Raw genomic sequence first — 24,193 nt, forward strand, 5'->3', positions numbered from 1 at the left:
GAGTTTATATCATACCGCGCCCCTTTCAACCCACACCACCATTCTACCAGGGGCTTCCGCACCAGATGATGGAATCACATTTCTGAGCTTCGGAACGGTTCGATTGAGCTTTTACGATGGATAAGTGGCCTTTATTGTTATGAAGTTGGCAGCCGTGTCCAGGCAATATTATCTAGACAGAAGAAGCGGAATAGTATGGAATTTCATAGCTAAATATATCATCTTGTAGCGAAACTCCGTTGTCAACGCTATGTATTTAAAGAGCTCTGCGATACGTAGGTCTATACAAATCTCTTGCTTGAGAATTCAATTTTGTCGATGAAGTTACAATAATTATATTATTTATTACTTAATAGAAATTATTTTTTCAGTGATTTCCAATTATCATGCATATTTATTTATTTATTATTGCTAGTAAGTTTGAAATGAATACAAATTAATAAATACAATGAAAGATAATCTAGCCCACTCTTGAATGAGTAAGACTCGTGCTCAGGAGGGAATTCCAATACAGACAAAAATAAAATTAAAATTGAGAGTGAATGCAGATTAAATAGTGTTTAATATGTTTAAACCCAAACTATAAATCCAATACAATTTTTTTTATTAATTTGGAGAGGATTCGTGGTTTAAATATTATTGGAATAAAATTTTTTTCATAATCTGGGACATCGACTCATCCTATGATAAAAAGCTGCATTTGTTTTACATTTTGGTTCAGACAAACGCAAAGAATTCATATTTTTAGCTCTATATTTATGTATATACCTTTCAAAGTTATTAAAATTTCTATGAAAATATGACTAACAAAGTAACATAATGTTTTACGTAATTTATTACAAATATATGCCTATATACTGTAAATATATAGTATATAGTATGCATTTAGACTATACAGGATAATTATGTGAATGCAAATTGTGTAGTATGGACAGAAGAGGTAAATCATTATGTTTATCTCCTGGAGGAGTGTCCTTCCTATATATATATATATATATATATATATATATATATATATATATATATTTCCTATATATATATATTTACTGCTGTAAATACTGTATATTACATACATTACACCTACAGAGAAGAAGTAATATAATTCTGCAGATTAAAGAGGGAATAGAACACATTAAAATAAATAAAACGCCTATTATGCGTTTTGTAATAAAATACACTGGTAACTAGAAAATTTACTGAAAATCTGCGTAGTTCAGAAATAGCGCATCTGCTGCTCATCTAAAAATACACACACTCACTCGGTATGAGTATCAGCGTTCCGGCTCTTCGTTAGTCCCTTAGGTTAATAGACTTTCTAAAGACAGAAAATACGTGTTAATTTTATATTATATCCAATTTGCAAGTAAACCGTCCATTTTATTTAAAAACTGCGAAAGATTCCTTATCAGTAAGTTTCGGATAAAGTAGCTTTATCAGGATAGGCTGTATAACTGTATAGGATAGTGCCTTGATTTGCTTCAGACTAAGTAAACACTACTTCCTTCCACTAGCTGAAACTCTAACTGCTGGGAAGAGCGTTCCCCACTCCCTAGCTAAAACATCAGTGAATGGACAATACAGCCGATAGGAACTGAATACACGTCGTCACCACTGTGGGCTGGGGGACACGCGACAAGTAGTTAATGTTTGTAAACAAAACTCACTGACCAAGGATGCCTATCCTGATACAGTTACTTTATCCGAACCTCACTTATCAGTTTCTCTAATGATGAGAGTAAAAATCAGAATATTAAGGATTGCATTTACAGAGTAAATCAGTGTTAATATTTAGAACATTTTTTTCTGAGAAAAGTTATTCATTTGGGACTAATATGGTATTATAATTTCTGTTCTACTCTACCCAAGGAATAAGCTGTTAATTTTTGCGGAGTTATACAGAGTGTTAAGAAAAAGTATCTAATATTTTAGGAGGTGCTAGTATGCATCAAAACAAGAAAAAATATCTAATAAACATGGCCCCTACAACACATACTTTCTAAGATCTGGACACTTGTTCATAAGAGGTGCTCAATGTGACGCCCATTCATGGCAATGCATTCCTCTGCTCTTCGGCGTAAGAAATCACGCACTCTTTGGAATTTGTTTTAATAAATTAATAAGAAAGTCCTGATAACGATCCCCAGTTAATCTCTGTGGTAGCACGTATGGCCCTATTAATCTATCACCAAGTTGATTGAGAATCGGTGCTGATGCCTTATTTCTTCAACTGCAGGGGGTTTTTCATCAGCCCACACATGCTGATTACGGAAATTCACAACACCATCTCTGTTGAACCCCGCTCATATCCGCAACCTGACTTTTGTTTTCAGTATTCCTTGCGACGTATCATTATTCTATGCCAGGGGTGTCAACTACGGTGTGTTTATCTGGTAGTCTGCTGTATTGCAGGGCAGAGAAATGCATTGCCATAAATGGACGTAACATTGAGCACCTCCTGTGAACAAGTGTTCAGATCTCAGAAAGTATGTTTTGTAGGACCGATGTTTACTAGATATTATTTTCTTGTTTTGATGCATACTATCACCTCCTAAAATATTGGATAGTTTTCTAACACCCTGTATTACTTCAATCCTGGATACAAATGCACACGCACGTACTTATACAGTGTTTCTAAAAAATCTTGGCTCAAAGTAAGCCTAATGCAGATGACAGGAGAGTTTAAACAGAGTGTTTTGAGGTAGAAAACTAATGGTCCGAAATATGTATTTTTGGCGCCACGAATATTGAACGAAGAATATATTTGAGGGGCTATTTTGTAAGCCATTTTGGTTTTCATAAAAAACAACCGCGTACCGCGTCGCAAAAATAGTGACAGCAGGAGGAAGAAAAATAAAGCTCATAAGATTTGCGGCTGATAGGCGTTATTAGCAGAAGAGGAGATGATACTAAGCGATATTCTGTTTCATTGAGTTGATTTTGAAAAATTTTGTTGGTTACGAATATTTCTAAATCGATCACATAATAATTCTGTTTACTGCTAGTCTTAAAGAATCAATAATTCCATTTATGAGTTGGGATTATCTGTAACATGGAATTAATTGTTATTACTTTTCTGTATATAATGAAGCAGACGTATTAGAAGATGAAAAAGTATTTCCTATCTTAATAAAATACTTTGAGGTATCTCTTATGAAAATGCACAATGGGAAAGCAACAGGAGTTCATGAAATCCCAATTGAATTAGAAAAATGCTTGAGTGAAGATAAGAAGGAAATTCTCTCATTATGCAATGTCCTGAAGATTTCACGGGGAGAGTGTTGCTGCTAATTCCCAAGAAAAATAATGCCAAGAAATTTAGGTAACTATCAGCCTCATATTACACTCGGCGAAGATTCTCTTGTGAATACTGAATCGAAGCTTATATTCTAAGATGGAAGGAGAATTGAGAGGACAGCAATTTGGCTTCAGGAAGGAAAAAGGTAAAATAAGTAAAATAACGAGCTTGGTAATCATAAGCTCACCAAAGAAGGGTGATTCCTAGTGATCTGAAGCATTGATGACCGATGTTCTAGCTCTTCAGTTTTCTTCAGAACGGTTTTCGCAAGCGCGCGCTTTAGAGCTCAGGAGAACCTGATAGCCAGCACTGATTCAATAGATAAAGGTAAGAGAACTTATTAAAACTGTATCCATGTTCATTTTTAGATTTGTGTGAGAAGTATAAGTGCATTATAAGAATGTAAGGTTTAATTTTAATGCTAATTTTTCACAAGTTTGACCTTTTTATTCAAAAGAAATATTTTCTCAATTTTTTTATAGAAAAATGAAATTTAAAAATATAGATCTATTTATTTAGTAGCCTTACAGAATGTTTTCGTAAATCTAATATACCGTAAACACGTATTACTGAAGATAGTGTATTGAAATTTTTGAAAATGTTCGCATGGAAATTGTTTGTAAGGGAATGAATTAACAAAGCAACTACTGTTACATCATAAGCAAAAGATACGTGCCCATGTGTTGTAAAAATGTCTGCTCTATAGCTTCAGCACATTTCGAGAAAATAATTTAATATTCTGATGATAGGAAGTTGCTAACCAATATCACTTTAAAAGCATAATGCGATAAGAGTTTTGTTATGGCTGGGTACCTGGTTCTAATGAAGTGCACTGGTAGCAATTTAAAACATGGGGGCATAAGATAGTTACTCTGCCTGCCATAAAAATTCACTTCAATTAAATCACCAAGGTAAAAAAAAAAGTTTTGTTATGGAATATTAGTTACATTTAAAATATATATAGCACCCAGGTAACTTTGCTTTGTACTGTAATATTGTTTTGATTAGTTTATCGATTACTTTTATAAGGCTAAAGGTACTATCAATATTAATTCCAAATTATCATGTCATACTCAATCCCTTTTTTTGGGATATCACTTTCTTTATGAATGATGTGTTTCATCCATTTAGTACAGTATAGTTGTAGTACTATGGAATTTATGTGAATATTCCTTCTTAACTCTTTATTATGTTAGTAACATTTAAAACACCACTGCAATATTAAGAAATTAGTATTAGTACTTTTGTTTTACAGACAATGTAGATAATATCAAACAGAAAGAAGCATATAAAAATAACGACATAAAATTTCACGTTCCGTTTGAAGTTTGTGCACCACTATTTTCTTAATCCAACACGCTGCTTATTCATTTACACAACCCTTTCTCTTTCCATACTTAGCGCTTGATGCCCGCGCACGACGTCAAGGTCAGAAAAATGCGCTTTCTTTAACATCACTGATGTCCGGCCATGATATGTGAAAGAGGGAGGAAAAATTATATTAATTTCTTCATTCTCTTTTAATCGTGGGAAGATACATGCATAAAAACACGTAATTTAATGACATGTATTGATTTGGGTAATATTTTATGGTAACAAATTTTGCAGTATAGAATATCGACTCCTGCAATTTGTTTCCAACGGAAACAGGATTTCAATCAGCAGCGAATCAAACTTCCAGCCATATTCTCAGCAAGAGCCATTCTCACTGCTATGTATTGAAATAGAGACGTTATTAAACTGCTGTACAGACGACTGTGTTTCGTGGCCGTACAAATCCCACGTCCGAAATCTCAACGATTTAATGTATTACAGTACACAACACAATTCTGCGGTTGTAATCGCTACGTACTATTGTGTATTGTACGGGCTTCCACAGCGATTATTCTTGTGTGAGGCCATATAACATTACTGCTGCTAAACTAAACTGCCTATGTCAGAACTACTGTCGTGTTTGAAACTGGTCAACCAAATGCGATTCCTCACCTACAACTTGCAGCTCGAATCCATGTCGCAGTAATGTACGATACTGCACACCAACAATTCAGATACCTGTTTTCGTAGGCGTGAAATTTGGTTTCCTCCGCCGCTGGAGCCTATGAATACGTTAGACTCTATTGAATACCACATGGCAAAACATTCCCTCTGCGAAATTCTGTATATCCTCTGGTTTAATGAATGTTGACTGTCTCTTTTATTTGTACTTATAGTTATTGAAATAATTCTACTTCAGTTTTGATTTCCGAGGTTTTCAACTCGAGTAAGTGCACAGAATAGCATAAATACTGAATTATGTAGAAGTAGACCTACATCTAGTAGTATTTGACAACTAAGTCACACAAATCATAACTTGTACAGCTGTCAAAAGAAAAAGTGACCGCTCTCCTGAAACAAAGTTCCCTTCGGGTGTCTTCGCTACAATTCGGAGACAGGCGATGTTACATGTTGTTGGACCACGTTGCCTGATATCTACAGTTATAATTGAAGTATCCTGTGTGTTATTCGATAGCGTAATGGTAGCGTTCCGGCCTCTTATTCGTGAGGTCCTGCCTTCTACTACAACCTAATGCTTTTTATGTTCTTTTTTGTTCTGTTTTTGAGAGAGTCAAACTATACATAATGGCTCCTTTCTCTTTTACGATTATTTTACTAATTAACATCAGGGTCATTAATATATTATGCCATGACTTTATCATTATGATATTATGGCTGCAAATGGAAAGAAAAAAGATTTTATTCTCAATAAAAATATCTTTCTTGGCATAAACAAAACAAATTTACTGGCGTCGGCCTTAAAACATTCAAACAACTAAGCGTTCAAAAAACAAAACAAAAAGCCACAATTCAATATTTTGTCTATCTTCTTCTTATCTCGATCGTCTTGCAGTCGAGTGGGCATGGAATCGACTAGTCTTTGCAAATAGCGACTGTTCTTAGACATGATAGTCCAGGCATTCTGAACATACATACATACATAAGTGTTCTGTCCATGGGCAGGTCTTTCATTGCAAACCCAGCAATCTCCAATCTTTCCTATTTTCTGCCTTCCTCTTAGTCTCCGCATATAATCCACATATCAGAATGTCGTCTATTAGTCTTTTCAACCAGAGACCCAACCAATTCCTTTTTCTCTTTCTAATCAGTTTCAGCATCATTCTTTCTTCACCCACTTTTTCAAACACAATTTTATTTCTTATTCTGTCTGTCCACTTCACACGCACCGTTCTTCTCCACATCCACATTTCAAATGCTTCAATTCGTTTCTCTTCATTTCGTCGTAATGTCCATGTTCCTTGCCCATACAATGCCACACTCCACACAAAGCACTTCACTAGTTTCTTCCTTAGTTCTTTTTCCAGAGGTCCGCAGAAGATGCTTCTTCTTCTATTTAAAGCTTCCTTTGTTCATGTTTGCAGTTTTTCTTGGGAAGGATAGGCCTAAATGCGGTAACATTGCTTTCCGCACACCACTATCTCTTTCGCATCTTATTAAATTCCAGGGGGCCCAAGCGTGGAGATGAGGAGAGTGGATTTGACTAATTGGGCCCTCCGGACTGCACCGAAAGTCACGGCAAGGGTTAAATATTAATTCTATCAGGATGTTTGACCCGATCAGAGACCGGGAAATCCCAATTAGCCTTTGCCCCCCGCATCCTGGACTAGCTTCTACGAATCATCAGAAAATCTTAGAGTGTGATTGGGCCAATTTTTCCGAATTTGTTTCCACACTTTTGCCCTCGTGGTTCAGCGGACGAACGTCGGAATTTAGATGTCAACGTCTCAGGTTCAATTCCTCGTTACTCCTTTTCATTTTATTGTGGTTCAAGATAGTATAATGTAATAATACAAAAAGAAAAACTAATACCAGTATTATGCAACTGGATTTTTCCAAACCTAATATTAAATGTATGTTATTTATATCGTTAAAGAACGATTACAATATAAATAACTTGCATATTATTTATACAGTATCACTAAAGAACGATAACACAATATAAATGATAAATATCGGTTTGTTTAATTAATATAAGATATTATATAATACGTATTTAATTATCTAAATAAAATAACCTATTTTATAAAGAAAATGGTTGTGTCATAATAATTACTTACATAAAATACAGATTATTTATATTGCGAAAGAACAATAACAATATAAATAACTTGAACATTATTTTATAATGCTAATGAAAGAAAACAGAATATAAATGATAACTTGAATATTATTTATATCGCTAAAGAATGATAACAGAATATAAAAACGTGAATATTATTCATATCGGAATTTCACAGATTTATTACAGATGTATTTAAGAAATTTTAGAAGAATAGTAATTAGTAACAGTGTCCTATTTATTCTTCTTGGAGCCAAATTTGTAACTTTTAAAAGTGTGGTTACTATGTTGAAGTGTATGTGTTGCAACGGATGCTTGATTTGTTATGTATGTGAGTCAGTTATGGAATGCTTGCTGTCGTCGCAATGTCGTAATTATAGTTTGATTGTGTTTGTGTGACTATTGTGTATTAATTTATGATGTATGGTACGGAAAGCTGCATATTTGTGTTATAGAAGTGTTACGTATGTGTGTTGTTAATGTTTTTGTATGTTTCAAATTGATAACTGATATTTGTTTTGCAATCGCAATGCCTAATTTACGGATTGCTTATGTCTTGTTTACATCGCGTAAGCTAATTTAATTTTCTTTTCCATTTCTCTTTATGCTTATCTTTTTTGTGTATAAAACTATAGCCCTAAATACATATGTAAAATAGGGCTAGTAGCCCGGCTAACCCCCAATGGAGATACAATAATAATAATAATAATAATAATAATAATAATAATAATAATAATCATTATTATTATTATTATTATTATTATTATTATTATTATTATTATTATTATTATTATTATTATTGATATCATTATAAAACGATAACAGAATATGACTTGAATTTTATTCATATCTCTAAAGAACGATAACAAAATATAAATAACGTGATATCCATAAAGAATGATAACTGGATATAAATGATAATTTGAATATCATTTACATCGCTAAAGAACGATTAAAAAATAAAATGAAAACTTGAAGAAGGCCCGAACCCACAACCTTTGAATCATTAAACAAGCACTCTACCGCTGGTCTACGAGGCGCAGATATGGAACACTTTTGCATAGTTCCGGAACTGCTTGTACAAGCACATGCATCGTGTAACATCGCCGCGACCCGAAGTGGACTTTGAAAATATTCGCTGTTCACGAGTGCGGCCACTTTTTTTTACAACTGTACAAGAAATAATAAACAAACTGCAGTTGTAGCAAAAATCTGAATGCTTTATGCTGGACTGCTATGGCATAAAATTACTATTCATAATAAGACAATGGATATACTAATATTAATTTTTTATTTTCTTATTGCAAATATATAAATAAATATATTAAATGGGTGTACGTTTGAAAACGAATTTCCTTCAGTTTAAAAAAGTAAGATAGGCTAGAAAATATCCCGCATAGCGTTGATTCAGCACGTCAGATTTTGTCAATAAAATCTTGAGGATTATATATTACATGACAGATGTAATTTATTGGCTTAACCTACAATAATAATTGCTGAAACTGGTGATTGTACTCTCTAATGCACATATGACAGCCTTTGAAAATATTCCTATGTAGACACAAGATGGATTTCGTACCTAACGACAGAATTGAACTCTAGACACATGGTACGTTTCATTCAATTTTTAAATGACTGTTATCCTATAGAACTTCAGTCTTAATATTTTCGTCGCTTTCCAAGCTGTCTTAAATACTCGCACATCTGCCTGTTGGGTTAACTATTATAACGATTTCGTGGGAGATTGTTGTAGTCAGCAGCCTATGTCATTGATCTATGTAGAGATTAATTTTTTGGCCCTACAGAATAATTATCTGTGATGGCTATCATGTGTTATTATCGAAGAAAAATTCGATCTGGTGCCAAGGATCGAACCTGAGTCTCCCAGTTCTACGCACTGGGTGCTCTAACCACTGAGCTACGTCGAAGTTCAACCCACCGCACCGAATCGAATTTTTCTCCTTTGGTTCTTTTTCCTTTAGTGGCCTTACTCCGTGTTCGATGTATATATATTGACATAAATTTAACAGTCATCAGTCATCGACTCATCACACATGGAGCGCACCCAATTAAGTGACTTGGCGGCCGGTACTCCTACAGTATATGCAATGTTAGGCGAATAATCTATGCAGATTAGAAGATTAAGAGAAAGATTCGACTTGGTGCGGTGTGTTGAACTTCAGCGTAGCTAAGTGGTTAGAGCGCCCTGTGCATAGAACTGGGAGACCCACGTTCGATCCTCGGTGCCCGAGCGAATTTTTCTCCGATAATAACAAATAACTTATGTCATTGAGTTTGTTGTCAGTTAGGACGCGATTTGTGCGCCTTTATTTTTTGTTTAAGAATTAGTTGGTTTCTTATCACTATTTTCACTAAATTCTGGGTTGTTGAATCAGGTGTTTTTTAAACGTCAGTATATTTCCGTGAAAATGTAGAATGACATGTTTTGTATGCTTTATTCATAAATATACGCACCGTACCTGTATCATAAATGAAAATTCACTGTTCTAACGTGTCCTGCATTGCCAAGAACTAAATCGAACTGCACTGAATGGAAGTTAGCTGTATACTATAGCTCTAACTTACGTATGTAGACGTCCCTTCAACTTATATTATCTGTCCATGCTACACAGCACAGACATTTACCTGAGGGCAAGACTGTTTCCTGGTCAGTGCTGCGTAATGTAGGCCTATGTGTTTAAGTGTGCAAATGTGCATGTATGTACCGTATGTATCTGTGTGTGCGTGTGCATTCATTTCTGCACGAGTAAATACATGTAGCTACACAGTATATACACACTTGCATACACATATTCATCGGTACATCAAATACGAGTACGTTCATTCTCACATGTGCATAACATAAACACATTCATACTTATATACGTACAGTATATATATATATATACATACATATAATACATTCATAATATAGTATTTACATACATAGGTATACAGGGCGTTTAAGGGCTAGTGTTCCAAACTTTCAAGGATGATGGGGAAGGGCACATGTAGGCTATCAATTTGAGATAAGGAACCCTGGTCCGGAAATTACTGAGTCGAAAAGTTATAAGCAAATATAGTTGTGTGGAAATGAAATTGTAATTTGGCACCACGTGCACTCCTTCTCTTAACCTTTGGAACAGTCGTGGAAAGATGGTATGGGCCGGATGTCTCCTACGTGGGTACTTACGGATACGAGTACAATCTTTGAGCTTGTCTAATGTTTCCATTGGCTCATCCGTATTCGAAAATCATGTCTGCATATTCCGCTCTCGTGTACTCCTCCATTTCACTAGGACTGATCGACTGGACACTGCAACTTGTACACATACACTGCTATCTACAGACGTGCATATCAGGAGCGACCATGTCCGTTACACATTACGCCATCTGCATTGCTTTAGTGTAGTTTCCTGTTCCCATCTCTCAGACAGTGCACTGAATGGAATACTATAAGAAGACAACGTAAACATCGTCAGATGAATACAGTATGTGTAAGATGTACAGATAAATACACATAAATAAGGTGTACAGAGGAATAAAATTACTTCATTTCCACACAACTATTTTTGCTTGTAACTTTCGACTCAGTCATTTCCGGACCAGGGCTCCTTATCTCAAATTGATACATGTGTCTTTCCCCTCCATTCCTGAAAGTTTGTAGCATTAGCCCGGAAACACAGGTTATGAATCATATGCACGTAAATACATACATATGTAAGGTGTATATGCATATTATATGCATACGTACACATATGAATGGATCATATGCAGGAAAAACGACGATATGTATACGTACATACGTATGTTATGGATCATATGCGGAGACTAAAAGGAAGACAGAAAATAGGAGAGACTGGAGAATGCTGGGTTTTCAGTCAAAGTCCTGCCCTTGAGCAGAACACTATGAATAAATACGGAGGTTGCATAAATAGATGCATATATACAAACACAAACGTATAATCATATCCATACACCAGTTAGTTAGTGGGGTTTAAAAAGGACGCGTTAGCTACTATGGCTATTTGCGCCCTTATCTAAAATCCTTCATAAAACAGAAACTTCTTACAGTATAAATGCAAATATAATATTACGTTGTCTTCAAAATCTTGAATTTTAAGTAACATGGAAAGCAATGTAAACAATCACTAAACGTTTAGATAAAGTAATAGAAAAGAGCATTATTAAGGACAGTTACAGGAAAATGAGATGGGATATAATTAGAAATCAGAGAATGCCTGTAGTATTTAAAATCCGAGGTTTAGTAATTTTTTTAAAAAGAAGGCGACGAGTATGGAACAGTCTTATCACTAGACTAATACTTATAAAACAAAGAGCAAATGGATCGGAGACTATGTTTCATAAACAGATAAGCCACGCAATAAAATTGGCATGAATGAAGAAGAACGAACACACATGAGAACAAAAAGAAAACGATGAGATGAATATAGGCCTAGTACTTTATGGGGAGTGATAAAATTATTAGTGCACTTCCCTCCGCCATTGATAAAAGTATAGCATATAGCAACATTTCCAGATAGTTGCCTCAGACGAATTGCTGTTACTCATGAAGACGTGACCAGTCGGGATTTCAAGTTGTGATATTAGGGAACGACGTCACTCTGCATAAAGCAATTGCATCAGACGCACACTGTGATAATCGATGCATTTCTCTTGCATGAAGTGGTATGATTATTGCCACTCAGTTGGGGAATTTGATTTAACCCTTGAAGTGAAGTTAGCTGTCCTGCACAGTGAATTAGCTCACAAAGTTGTACATTAAAGCATTAAAGTGCAGACGCTAGCCAGACTATATCCGAAACACAGTTACACATTGAGATCAACAATTCTATTACAGTTGCTGTTGAAAGAATCACTTACGAGATGACTGTTTATCATTGCTGATTCAAAAGAGCGCGACCGCTCGGACTTTTAACCACGTTACGGGAGGCACAATAATCCCACTCGAAGCTGCAGTGATCCTTCTTGCCTCTTTTCAGCAACAGGAAGAAAACTTTAGTGAACCTCAATACCTTTCTAGGATGTCCTTTATCACTTACTCTATTCAACGTATACTTCTAGAATGTAATGAAGAACTGTTTTCAAAACATGTGAGGGGTAATAGTAGGAGGAAGAAAAATAATGTGCATAAGATTTGCTGATGATGTCGCTTCCAGCGTATTCCGAATCTCACCGGACCGGTAGACAACAAAGTAGCAGCGAAATAGGAACAAAACTGCTAGAATGTTCAATGGCTCTCATGGCGGCTGTACAAGTTGTTGTCTGTGCTACGCTATCAAGATTTTCCGAAATTTCCGTACTGCCATCTCGTTGAAAGAAGAGAGAGCATAAACAACTTATTTCTTGAACCGGTAGTAATAACTGATCCGTTGACATGTTCGCTTATAAGCCATTAACATATTATTTTTACGTTGTGCTCATTACAAACAATACAGCAGAACTAAAGCAGAACACACCGCCATGACACAACAGTGCACGATGTCATTCGTCTGCTAATTCCCGCCCTATACAAGAACCAATCAGATTCACTGATGGTGGCTGATGGAGACTGCCACCACCTCTGGAAGCTGATGGCACCGGTGCGAAACTGGTGGAGCATCAGTGACGTCATCGTTGAAATTCGGAACACCGTGATGCCATCAGATTGCTCAGAGCTGAGATTCGGAATATTTTCTTCGTTAGCAGATGAGGAAGTGATAATACGGGATAGGCTACTGGAGATAAATGACAGCTCTGAACAGTAGGGATGAAGAGAAATGTATACAAGACGAAGTCTATGGTTATCAAAAGAAAAAATAAATAAGGTAAACGTGCGAATTCGAAATTATGCAGTAGAATAAGTAGACAGCTTCAAATAATAGGGGTGTACTATAAGCAGTAACATGAACTGCTGCCATGAAATCAAAAGGAGGATAGCAATGACAAAGGAAGGTTTTAATAGGAAAAGGAGCATGTTCTGCAGACCCCTGGAATAAAATAACAAAGGGAGACACTAGTGAAATGGAGTGTGGCATTGTATGCGGCAGAAACATGGACATTAAGACGAAGTGACGAGAAACGATTGGAAGCATTTGAAATGTGGATATGGAGAGGAATTGAGCGTGTGAAATGGACAGACCGAATAAGAAATAAAGCCATGTTAGAAAGAGTGGGTGAATAATAATGCTGAAACTAATCTGGAAGAGACAAAGGAATTGGTTGGGTCAGTAGCTAGGAAGAACAGTTTACCGAAGGATTCACTGGAAGGGATAGTGAATGGGAAACAAGTTCGGCGCAGAAGAAATCAGAAGAGAAACAGAATTAAGATATACGGATCATATTAGAAGATTAAAAGGTACATGGAACATAGGAAAAATTGGACTGGGTTTGCAGTGATGGACCTATCCTTGGGCAGAAAACTATGAATGAATGAAATACCTTTTTCTACCCTTTACACCTTAAATCTACTGTACTGTGATTTATGTGAGATGGTAATTTATATATACAAGATCAATATTAGATCTATTCAGTCAGCGTTATTTTAGTTAATCAGTGATAGAACAATATCTGTGTTCGATACATCAGAAGTAATTAATAGAATTATTCTAGAAAAATAATTGAACAAATAATCAAGTAAAATTGCTTGTTATAAAATGTTCGTACTTTGCACCTGCCATATAAGCAGAAACATGTAAAGTTTACAAACTTCATATCTGAAAGGCAGAATTAGAACGAAGAGTTTTGGAAGATGACAAGTAACAAAGACACCGCTATGACAGCTAAGTACGTTAAATGGAGATGGGCAGGCCATGTTGTGAGGACGGACTACAACATATGACACACAGAACAACAGTTTGGGATCCAAGAACCTGCCAGAGGAGGGTAGGACGACAGAAGTGACGATGGGCAGACGACTTGAAGGTCCAATTTTGTAGTAACTGGTCATGAAAAGCTTCCGTATTGGCTACTCGGGACTGCCAGAATAGCTACGTTGTTTAGACAAAGAACCCTTGATCTTAAGGGATTCCATGGTAATTCTAATTCTAATATTTTGGATCCATGGTGGAGAATAATGAATGTCCAACAGTCAGGTTGATTCGGCGGTGTTTTGCCGTCCATAAAACGCTGCGCCGCTATATGAAAAGTGGCGGAACAAAGTGATCTAAGTGTCTAAAAGTTGTTTGTCGGGAAAAAGGAAAGCAATGTCTTGTGAACAGTGTTGGAACATATTATATCCAGCAAGATTCAGCGACGCGTTTGTCAATTGAAAAGTGTGGCGAAATCGATATAGATCAGAAGCTTGGCTTTGGCGATTGGGCGAAAGAAGCTATTTCCCGAAGTTTTGGCACATACAATTAGATCACTTTGCTCCGCCATTCTATATATATTTTTGCTTCAATAACTTACTTCACACACTTACTTTAATTACTTATTATAAATAGTCTAATGGTACTCACCCTTACATAAGACAATCGAAGTGTTCACCGACTGCTCTTGAACATGTGTCAAACCTGTTGAAAATTTTCGGAGAACTGCGTAAAGTTGATTTTGATCCTAGATCCCAGATTGCTTCGCGTTATAGGTTTTGAAGTTAACAACTTATGTCAGGTTTACTATGCTGCCATCTAGTTGTTACATAAGGAGTCACGTCATAACTTCCATTTGAATTGCATTGGCGACTGTGTTGCCATCTCGTGTTCGTTTACGGCGGACGGGTGGCGATCCTGGCGGTTGTTCTCTTCAAAGTGCAAACGATTATAACAAGGAACGAGCATTCTATATGTGATCTGGGTTTTGATGCATGATTAAATCGCTTAACGAATATTTTCTTTTAAATCCTCGGATTACTTGGGTTGTTTGGGTACACATGAAAGTCACAGGAATTACCGTGTGATCGCGCTCTTTTGACTAACGTAAAAAGTGTTTGTAATCTTGGAACATGTATCAGGGTATAATTACGACGAAATCTCTTCTTGCAGCATTTGTAAGAATGTCTTTTTCACATAAATGTCGTAAATAAATGCTTTTGTTTCGAATTATGTACATCCATATTTCTCACCATATTACATCAATGAACCACGCACAGAGTACCACACTCAGCAACTCAACTACGTACGCTATCTGTTATCAGTACAGGTGTTAGATTTTCGAAATTACGATAAATGAGAAATGTGCGCAAATGTTATCAAAATAAGTAATGTTATGTATTAAAGCATATCAAGAATATTAATTTATTCCTTAATCGTTGATTAAATGCGAAATATATGTTTATATGAAATAGGAGCGAAATTACATTTTATAAGAATTTTTGTGTTTTTATAAAATGAACCGATGTATCTAAAGGTCCTGTTACATTGAAGTTCATACATTTTTTCAAGTAGTTTGTTCAAGTTAGCTTTTACAGTATGAATAGCACAGGAATGTGACCCACCTGATACCCTAATTGCTGTTATGTCCAGTTTTCATCTAATCTGTCTTGTGCTAGTGGTAGAATATTGGCTGCCTATGCGATCTCTTTAGGTACAGGATTCGCTTACAAACAGCCTGTATATGTGGTAGCGGGTGATTATACAGTATTTTAGTAATAAGATGGGTGGAGATAAAATCACACCATATCTTTTAGCATATCTCGTAATGTTAAAAATTTCACTGCATTTTATAAGTTTCTTTGCTTATTTTTCATTTTAAAGATTTTTGCTTCCTTATTTAACGACACTGTATCAACTACTGGGTTAGTTAGATAATAGTGAGATGAGATCGAGGATTCACCATAAATTACCTGACATTCGCCTTACGGTTGGGGAAAACCTCGGAAAGAAACCAACTAGGTAATCAGTCCAAGCGGGAATCGATCTCATGACCGAGCGCAGCTCTGAATCGGCAAGCAAGCGCCTCAGCCGTCTGAGCTACGCCGGTGACTTTAAAAAAATTTAACTGAAAAATCTAGTAAGTGCAACTGTTAATACATTGATGACATTGAGTTTCTACTACCGAAATTTCCATAAAAAATGTTATAGCTAGCTAGTTATAAGCTACCATGACTCGCGATAACCGGGAACATAATTCGACCAGTTTCGGCTGTTCCGATCAACAAAACAGGCGGACACCTAAATCTTGGTAATGAATCCAGTAGATTAAATTCCTCTTGATTTTTTCTGTCTATTGTCGAATGACACGCAGCACCAAATGATTACTGTGTTTACAACTGTGGCATAGTGCACGTTGAACACTTTCAAAATAAAAAAAAAAATGATAATAACAATAGGCCTAAATACATACCCTAGTAATACCACGGTTTAGTAGTCACGAAGCTTAATATGTAGGGAATGTGCATCCATAGATAGTTGCTAAGCACTAGGATCGCTACTATCGCCTCATCTCAGACAATGCGAAATAGTACCGGCACAGTCTATTGTTCCTAGTACCCTCAACAACTCAAGCTTCGTGACTGCATATACTAGACTGTGGTAATACTACATAATCTAAATTAAATCAAGACCTGTAGATATAGGAAAATAAATAAAAATACATAAAAAATTAAAGAAAGGGGTATGTGGTATATGTATGTATGTGTGTGTGTGTGTGTATATATATATATATATATATATATATATATATATATATATATATACTGTATATGTAATATGTTACGGAAATGCTAGAAACTTTCGTGCGATTTCTCGATATTGACAGGAAAGAAAGAGCAATAGCCTACATAACATTGTTTTCAAAGAAACACTGTATGATCCGTGGTTCTACATACAAAAATAATCAACTAAAATTTTTAATTCAACGGGCAAGAGATGCGTAATTGAGAATCACATTGAAAAATGTACTCAAAGTAATACTCAGCTATAGAATTTAGCAGAATATATTTTCTAAAAAATAAACTCCATTAAACAGATAAAACCTAGAAACAATACATTAACATTACAGCTGTTGCCTAATGGATAACAAGAGAAAGTGGATTGTACACAACCATGTTATCGTACAAAAACTAGCAAGTCTAATTTCCATTAATAATTAAACCAGTGGAACGTAAAAGAAATAAAATTAAAGCAAATTATCACGTAATATCGTAAGAGATTTCAAAACTAATTAGCCATTTTGTTTTACACCTGTCAGTGAATAAATTAGTATTAAAAAACCTGTTTTTACTAATATGTACCACGAAAACGCAATGAAATCTAAAGGTTTATACAAATTCTAGTTCTTGTGGGAGATGACGACGAGGAATAGGCTATTTGAACTTAAAAAGAGTTGAATTACTTACTGTTCCAATAAATCTGCTTTGACGGGATTCCGTCAGTTTCCAACATACTGCTTCACGACTAGGAAGAACTCTACATTTATTATGGAGATTACTGTTCAGAATTCTGTAGTACAAGCTAGACAATGGATAGCGTCGATGGCTGTTACGTAGCAACTCTTGCAAAGGACAGCGATAATTGATGGGGGTGTTGCTATAGTTACTCTGATTTTGCTTGCCTGTACATCGTAATTCTATCAAGCTCTATACAACTGTGGGTTGATTGAAGTAAGACTTTGCGGTTGATGCTTCAATAATTGGCCAGACTCCATTGTGTTGCTGTCAAACTATCTTGTGGCGTAAACAGATCTTACACCTCTGTAACAATCACGGCAAGAACTCAGAAATTAGGAAGAAAGAAATTGCAGACAATTTTCAGTTTCGACTCTTAGGTAGAATATAATTGAAACAGTACTTTAAAACGGGAAATTAGTACACTTTTCGCCAGTAACAAGCTGATAAATACGTTTTTTTAGATCAGTGGTCGTCAGCATTCGCTGAAATGGGTAAAGTGTAAGCGGAGCAAAGTGTTGTGCCCTGTCGTGCAGCAGGAAGAGGTATGCATGTGTATGTATTTATTGACACTCCAAATGGGTATATACCCGGTGACAATTATTGTAACTAATTACAGTCAATAATGATAATTAGTAATAAATACAATTAAAAAGTACAATTAATAATAATAATAATAATAATAATAATAATAATAATAATAATAATAGGTAGAATCATAAATTAAATAAAGCACGATCACTTAAAATAACATTTAAAGCAAATCTAATTTGTATCTTAACCCTAAGTTCGAACTAAAACCCACGAGTATGATATGTTCATATCTGCACAAGTACCTTTCAGCACTACACTCATTTCGCTGACAACTCAATCTCTGCACTGGAACTACGACACATTTCACTAATTCTATCTTGATTTCATTAACAATTCAAAAAAATTTCACTGTTCAAATTCTTTGCACTGCCACTATAAACTATAAAGCTTCACTGACAAACACACTTCACTTAGGTAACACACTTCACTGACACAACACACTTCTTGTCCACACCTATGGAGTAACGGTTAGCACGTCTGGCCGCGAAACCAGGTGACCCCGGTTCAGTTTCCGGTCGGGGCAATTTACCTGGTTGAGGTTTTTTCCGGGGTTTTCCCTCAACCCAATATGAGCAAATGCTGGGTAACTTTCGGTGCTGGACCCAGGAGTCATTCCACCAGCATTATCACCGTCATCTCATTCAGACGCTAAATAACCTAAGACGTTAATAAAGCGTTATAAAATAACCTTCTAAAATAAAAAGATAAACACACTTCTTCACTGATACAATACTTCAAATAACAAAATATCTTTTACACCTTTAAATAGTGAGTATAATATACTACGGTGTGTTGGTAAAGTCCTTAACCTTATTTTTAAATACACTTTTGGTTATTGGTAAAGCCTTTAGTAAGTCTGCAGGTAAAGCATTCCAGTCCCTGATAGTACGATTGAGAAAAGAAAATTTTCCGATGTCCGTTCTCTGTCTTCTTTCCCTCAATTTATATGAGTGGTCGTTCCTTGGAGAGTAATTTGGCGGCTGCAACCTATTTTTTATTCATTCCAGGCAGGCTCACCTCTGTATGTTTTGAACATAATTCGCGTTCTCCTGTCCGTGAGTGTGTCCCATTTTAATGGTGAATTATTACGACAACACTTGAGAGCCCGTTTTTTAATCTTTTCCAGTGTCTTAATATGTTATAATCTATAAGGATAGAGAGCATACCCGCCAGCAGCTACGAATGCACCATAGTGCAGTCTCCGCGGGCAAGAGACGCTAGCCCTAAGGTGCTTTGTGCTAAGGACCGCTGCTTTAGATGAATGATGAGAAAGAGTGTCTGAAGTTTAATTTCGGTAACTAAATAATTTCCAAGAATATGTAAAAGTACAAGTTTTCACTATTAAGTCATTATTGGCGGTAAATGTGCAATATTTCTTCCAAATAATTACCACAATATACTTAGAAATATCTTGAATTGTGTCTAAGAAAAGAGAAGACGTCATTGGTGGCATTAAACTTTTTATAATTGAAGACTTTGCAAATTATTTTAGTTCTATAGTTTCTAAATCAAAACTTATTGCGACGGAGAAGATTGTAGCTATGTTTTGGTATGTGAATGAATTGATAATTTTATTTGAAAAGTCATTATAAAGAATGAATTTGGTTTTGTGTATTTCATTTTTCATATTTTATATTAGCTATTGTAAGCCAATTGATTTATTTTTAGCTCTGAAACGTAAGCACGCACGTACACGTACACACATTTTTTTCCCCATCTGTTGCCATCACGCTCTGGTTAGGTTAGTTTTGTAAAAGAAGTGTAATGGGCTTACATAATTATATGTATGCATCAAGATATTTGAAAACAACACATATACTTCATTCACTCGTTCATAGATTTCTGACTACGGGTAGATCTTTCACTGCAGACCAAACACTCTTCAATCTTCCCTATTTTCTGTCTTCCTCTTAGTCTCTACATATGATCCATGTATCTTAATGTAGTCCAACATCTGATATCTCCTTCTATCCCGAACTATTCTTCCATTCACCATTCCTTCCAGTGCATCCTTCAGTAGACAGTTTCTTCTCAAACAGTTAACCAAGCTTTTTCTCTTCCAGATCAGTTTCAGCATTATTCTTTCTTCGCGCACTTTTTCCGACACATCATTTCTTATTCTGTCTTCCATTTCCCACTCTCTATTCTTTTCTATATCCACTTTTCAAATTCTTCTAGTCTATTCTCTTCACTTCGTCGTAATGTCCATGTTTCTGACCCATGCAATGCCACACTTCACACAAAGCACTTCACTAATCTCTTCCTTAGTGCTTTTTCAAAGGTCCACAGATGTTCCCTTTTCTATTGAAAGCTTCCTTTGTCATTGCTATCCTTCTTTTGACTTCCTGGCAGCAGCTCATATTACCGTTTATAGTACACCCGAAGTATTTGAAGCTGTGCACTTGCTCTACTGCCTCATTTAGAATTCGCAACTTTATTTTCTTTATATACACCATTTTCTTATATTTACAGTGTTAAGCGAAATGCTAATTTACCCTTAAGAGAGCAAAACTTTTTCACAACTGCAGGTTTAAAACACTATATTAGTCTAGGTCCAAGATTATATAATTGCATAAGTAAAATCCACCCTGAATTCTCAACAATTTGTTTTTAATTTCAATAAAAATATTAAGGATCTACTTAGCAATGATACTTAAATTGATACTTGATACTTATTTTTGTTTTGTGTTGTATACATATATTATTTGTGTGCAATTAATTTTTGTATTTCTGTATCAAATATCTTGGAGCAACAGTAAGAAATATAAACGACACTCGGGAGGAAATTAAACGCAGAATAAATATGGGAAGTGCGTGTTATTATTCGGTTGAGAAGCTTTTATCGTCTAGTCTGCTGTCAAAAAATCTGAAAGTTAGAATTTATAAAACAGTTATATTACCGGTTGTTCTGTATGGTTGTGAAACTTGGACTCTCACTCTGAGAGAGGAACATAGGTTAAGGGTGTTTGAGAATAAGGTGCTTAGGAAAATATTTGGGGCTAAACGGGATGAAGTTACAGGAGAATGGAGAAAGTTACACAACACAGAACTGCACGCATTGTATTCTTCACCTGACATAATTAGGAACATAAAATCCAGACGTTTGAGATGGGCAGGGCATGTAGCACGTATGGGCGAATCCAGAAATGCTAATAGAGTGTTAGTTGGGAGACCGGAGGGAAAAAGACCTTTAGGGAGGCCGAGACGTAGATGGGAGGATAATATTAAAATGGATTTGAGGGAGGTGGGATATGATGATAGAGACTGATTAATCTTGCACAGGATAGGGACCGATGGCGGGCTTATGTGAGGGCGGCAATGAACCTTCGGGTTCCTTAAAAGCCATTTGTAAGTAAGTAAGTATTATAATAGAACTACACGTGAACATGAGTTTTATTTATAGAGGTGTCCCTGAATTTTTATGCATTGTATAATTAATTTAGTATAAATTAATATCAAATAAATAAATAAAAAATGAATTACTCCCATTGGCTTTAAAGTCTGATTTAAAAAAACGTATAATTATCATTATACTATCGACGATAATTTTGTACCATGCTTTTGTCTGAAATTATGCCGCAGTTATATGTACTTACAATATCTAAAATGTTGTAAATGTGGAGGGAATCGAAGAGACTAGAGTCGTGTTGGAAACAGAGTTGTGTCTCCTAAAGTTCAGTTATCGTCTTTTTAACAACTCTTCCACTCTCTTCCACTTACGGCGCCAGAGAAACCCTGAGTAGCCGTCTACAGAAGTAACTCAAGGGCAGTCTACAAAGGCACACCTTACTTGGTTTTACAGACTGAATAAAGGCTTCTTCTTAGATCAGTTGGCATAATTTCATCGGCTTTCAAAGGTCCTTTGCACTGGTTGTTTGTTGTTACTTGTCTGTGAGTGCATCTATTCGTTGTCATGAATAGGACAACTGCATTCAAGTCTTGGTCCCTTCTAGGTGTTTGTCCAAGCTCCCATGAGAAGCTCTTGTAATAAGAGACTTTCTCTGCGGTATAAGGTGTTTATAAATTAAGTACAACTTTCAGTTCAGGTTTTTATTAGGAACATCCTATTCTTATTTAAGGTATTTCATCTTATTGATTTTATCAGGATTACTATTTTGTCCTTACTCAATTTATGATGTTCATATTATAATTATACATAAGTACTAACAAGAAGAACACTTTGCCAGGCCTACAAGGTACCACATAAGTGACATAACTAAGCAACAAAAAATCTTTCGGTGAGGCGAAATTCGTTCTTATAACCACTGATTCAACTCTGCTTTTGGAGCCACCAGCGTGGATCTGTCGGTTAAGTCGCTTCCCTGCCGTCTGAAGTTGCGCTCGGGCGCGGGTTCGATCCCCCGCTTGGGCTGATTACCTGGTTAGTTTTTCCGAGGTTTTTCCCAACCCTAAGATGAATGCCAGATAATCTAATTCTTTTTGACCGCCTCTTCAGTATTGTCAACTAATACCAGTTATCACCAAGGAGGGAAAAATCACAATGCTATGTACTGAAATAATAATAATAATAATAATAATAATAATAATAATAATAATAATAATAATAATATAGTAATTAACAATAACAATGTCTTACTTATTTACCAATCTCATATTTATGTCGCGAGGTATTTTCTAAATGGTTCAATAAATTATGAAATAGTATACAGTATTTTCCTCCTGAACTTCTCGCATAGGTATTATGTTGGTAATTAGGATTAGTGTGATCTAATATTAAAATTTATTTTGTCTGGCAACATGAAATTCATTGCTCTAACTCAGGGCTGGGGGTCGAAAGCGGATCCAGACTCTAAACGGGGACGCTTAATATTCATCCGTTGCAGAATCAACGCTGCGCGGTATTCGGCGGGGAAGAAAGGGGCTGAAGAGAAATCATATGGCTCCCCGTGAGAGAGCAGAATCCGCTCTTGCTGCCCAGCCCTGCTCTAACTAAACAGTTTACGATTAACGAGACATAACCTAAAAATGTAGTTTGATCACGTGAAATGAATTCCGAAAACAAATAGGCTACTTGATTGTTTATGCATATAAAACAGTTGCCAAAGTAGACAAAAGTTCAGCCAGGTATAAACAACTGTGACAATTCGAGGCTGCTTGACGTATAGCTTACTTAAAATACTTACAAGTACTTTATTTCTTGAAGAAGTCGCTATCATAATTATTCCCTCTCTCGGACATTTTAATAAAATTCTAAACACGAAAGAATTTCATTAAAATGTCAATTATATTTACGTGTATGTTTCATACGAAGTAGATCTAAAATCTATTTCTTATTTAATTACACTTACCTGAATAGACAGTTGAATTGGAATAGCAATGCAACAGAACTGAATTGTATATTGATATTAATATTAATACCGGTATTACTAATTAATTATTAATTCACAAGCTTAGCCACTTGCATTTTCATTAGTTTACTTTACTGCGAAGCGAAGTTATTGCTGCCAACATAACAGTTAGAAAATAACTGCCAGCTGTAGTGTTTGTCAGTACCCGAAATTCGAAACAAAATTGGTAAAAGAAAATTCAACCTGAGAACTAGGAAATTATTATAATCCACTAGCATATGTACAGGGACATCATTTTATTTTTACTAACATTTTTAATATTAACCTGACTATACCATTGGATTAACTGTTGAGAACCGGAAACACCGGTTTCTACTTCCTTCTACGACTGGAGTTCGATGATACTGGCGTAAAATACAAACAAATCACTTTACTAGGCATAGGAGGGAAGAAAAGTACGTAGTTAATCCATTTACGTAAAGTAGAAAATATCGCAATTTTGAGATTAATAATTTTCATTAGGTTTTTGTTTAATCAAAATACAGTATAGTATTAAC

This window comes from Periplaneta americana, chromosome 13, assembly GCF_040183065.1.
Source record: "Periplaneta americana isolate PAMFEO1 chromosome 13, P.americana_PAMFEO1_priV1, whole genome shotgun sequence".
Lineage (NCBI taxonomy): Eukaryota > Metazoa > Arthropoda > Insecta > Blattodea > Blattidae > Periplaneta > Periplaneta americana.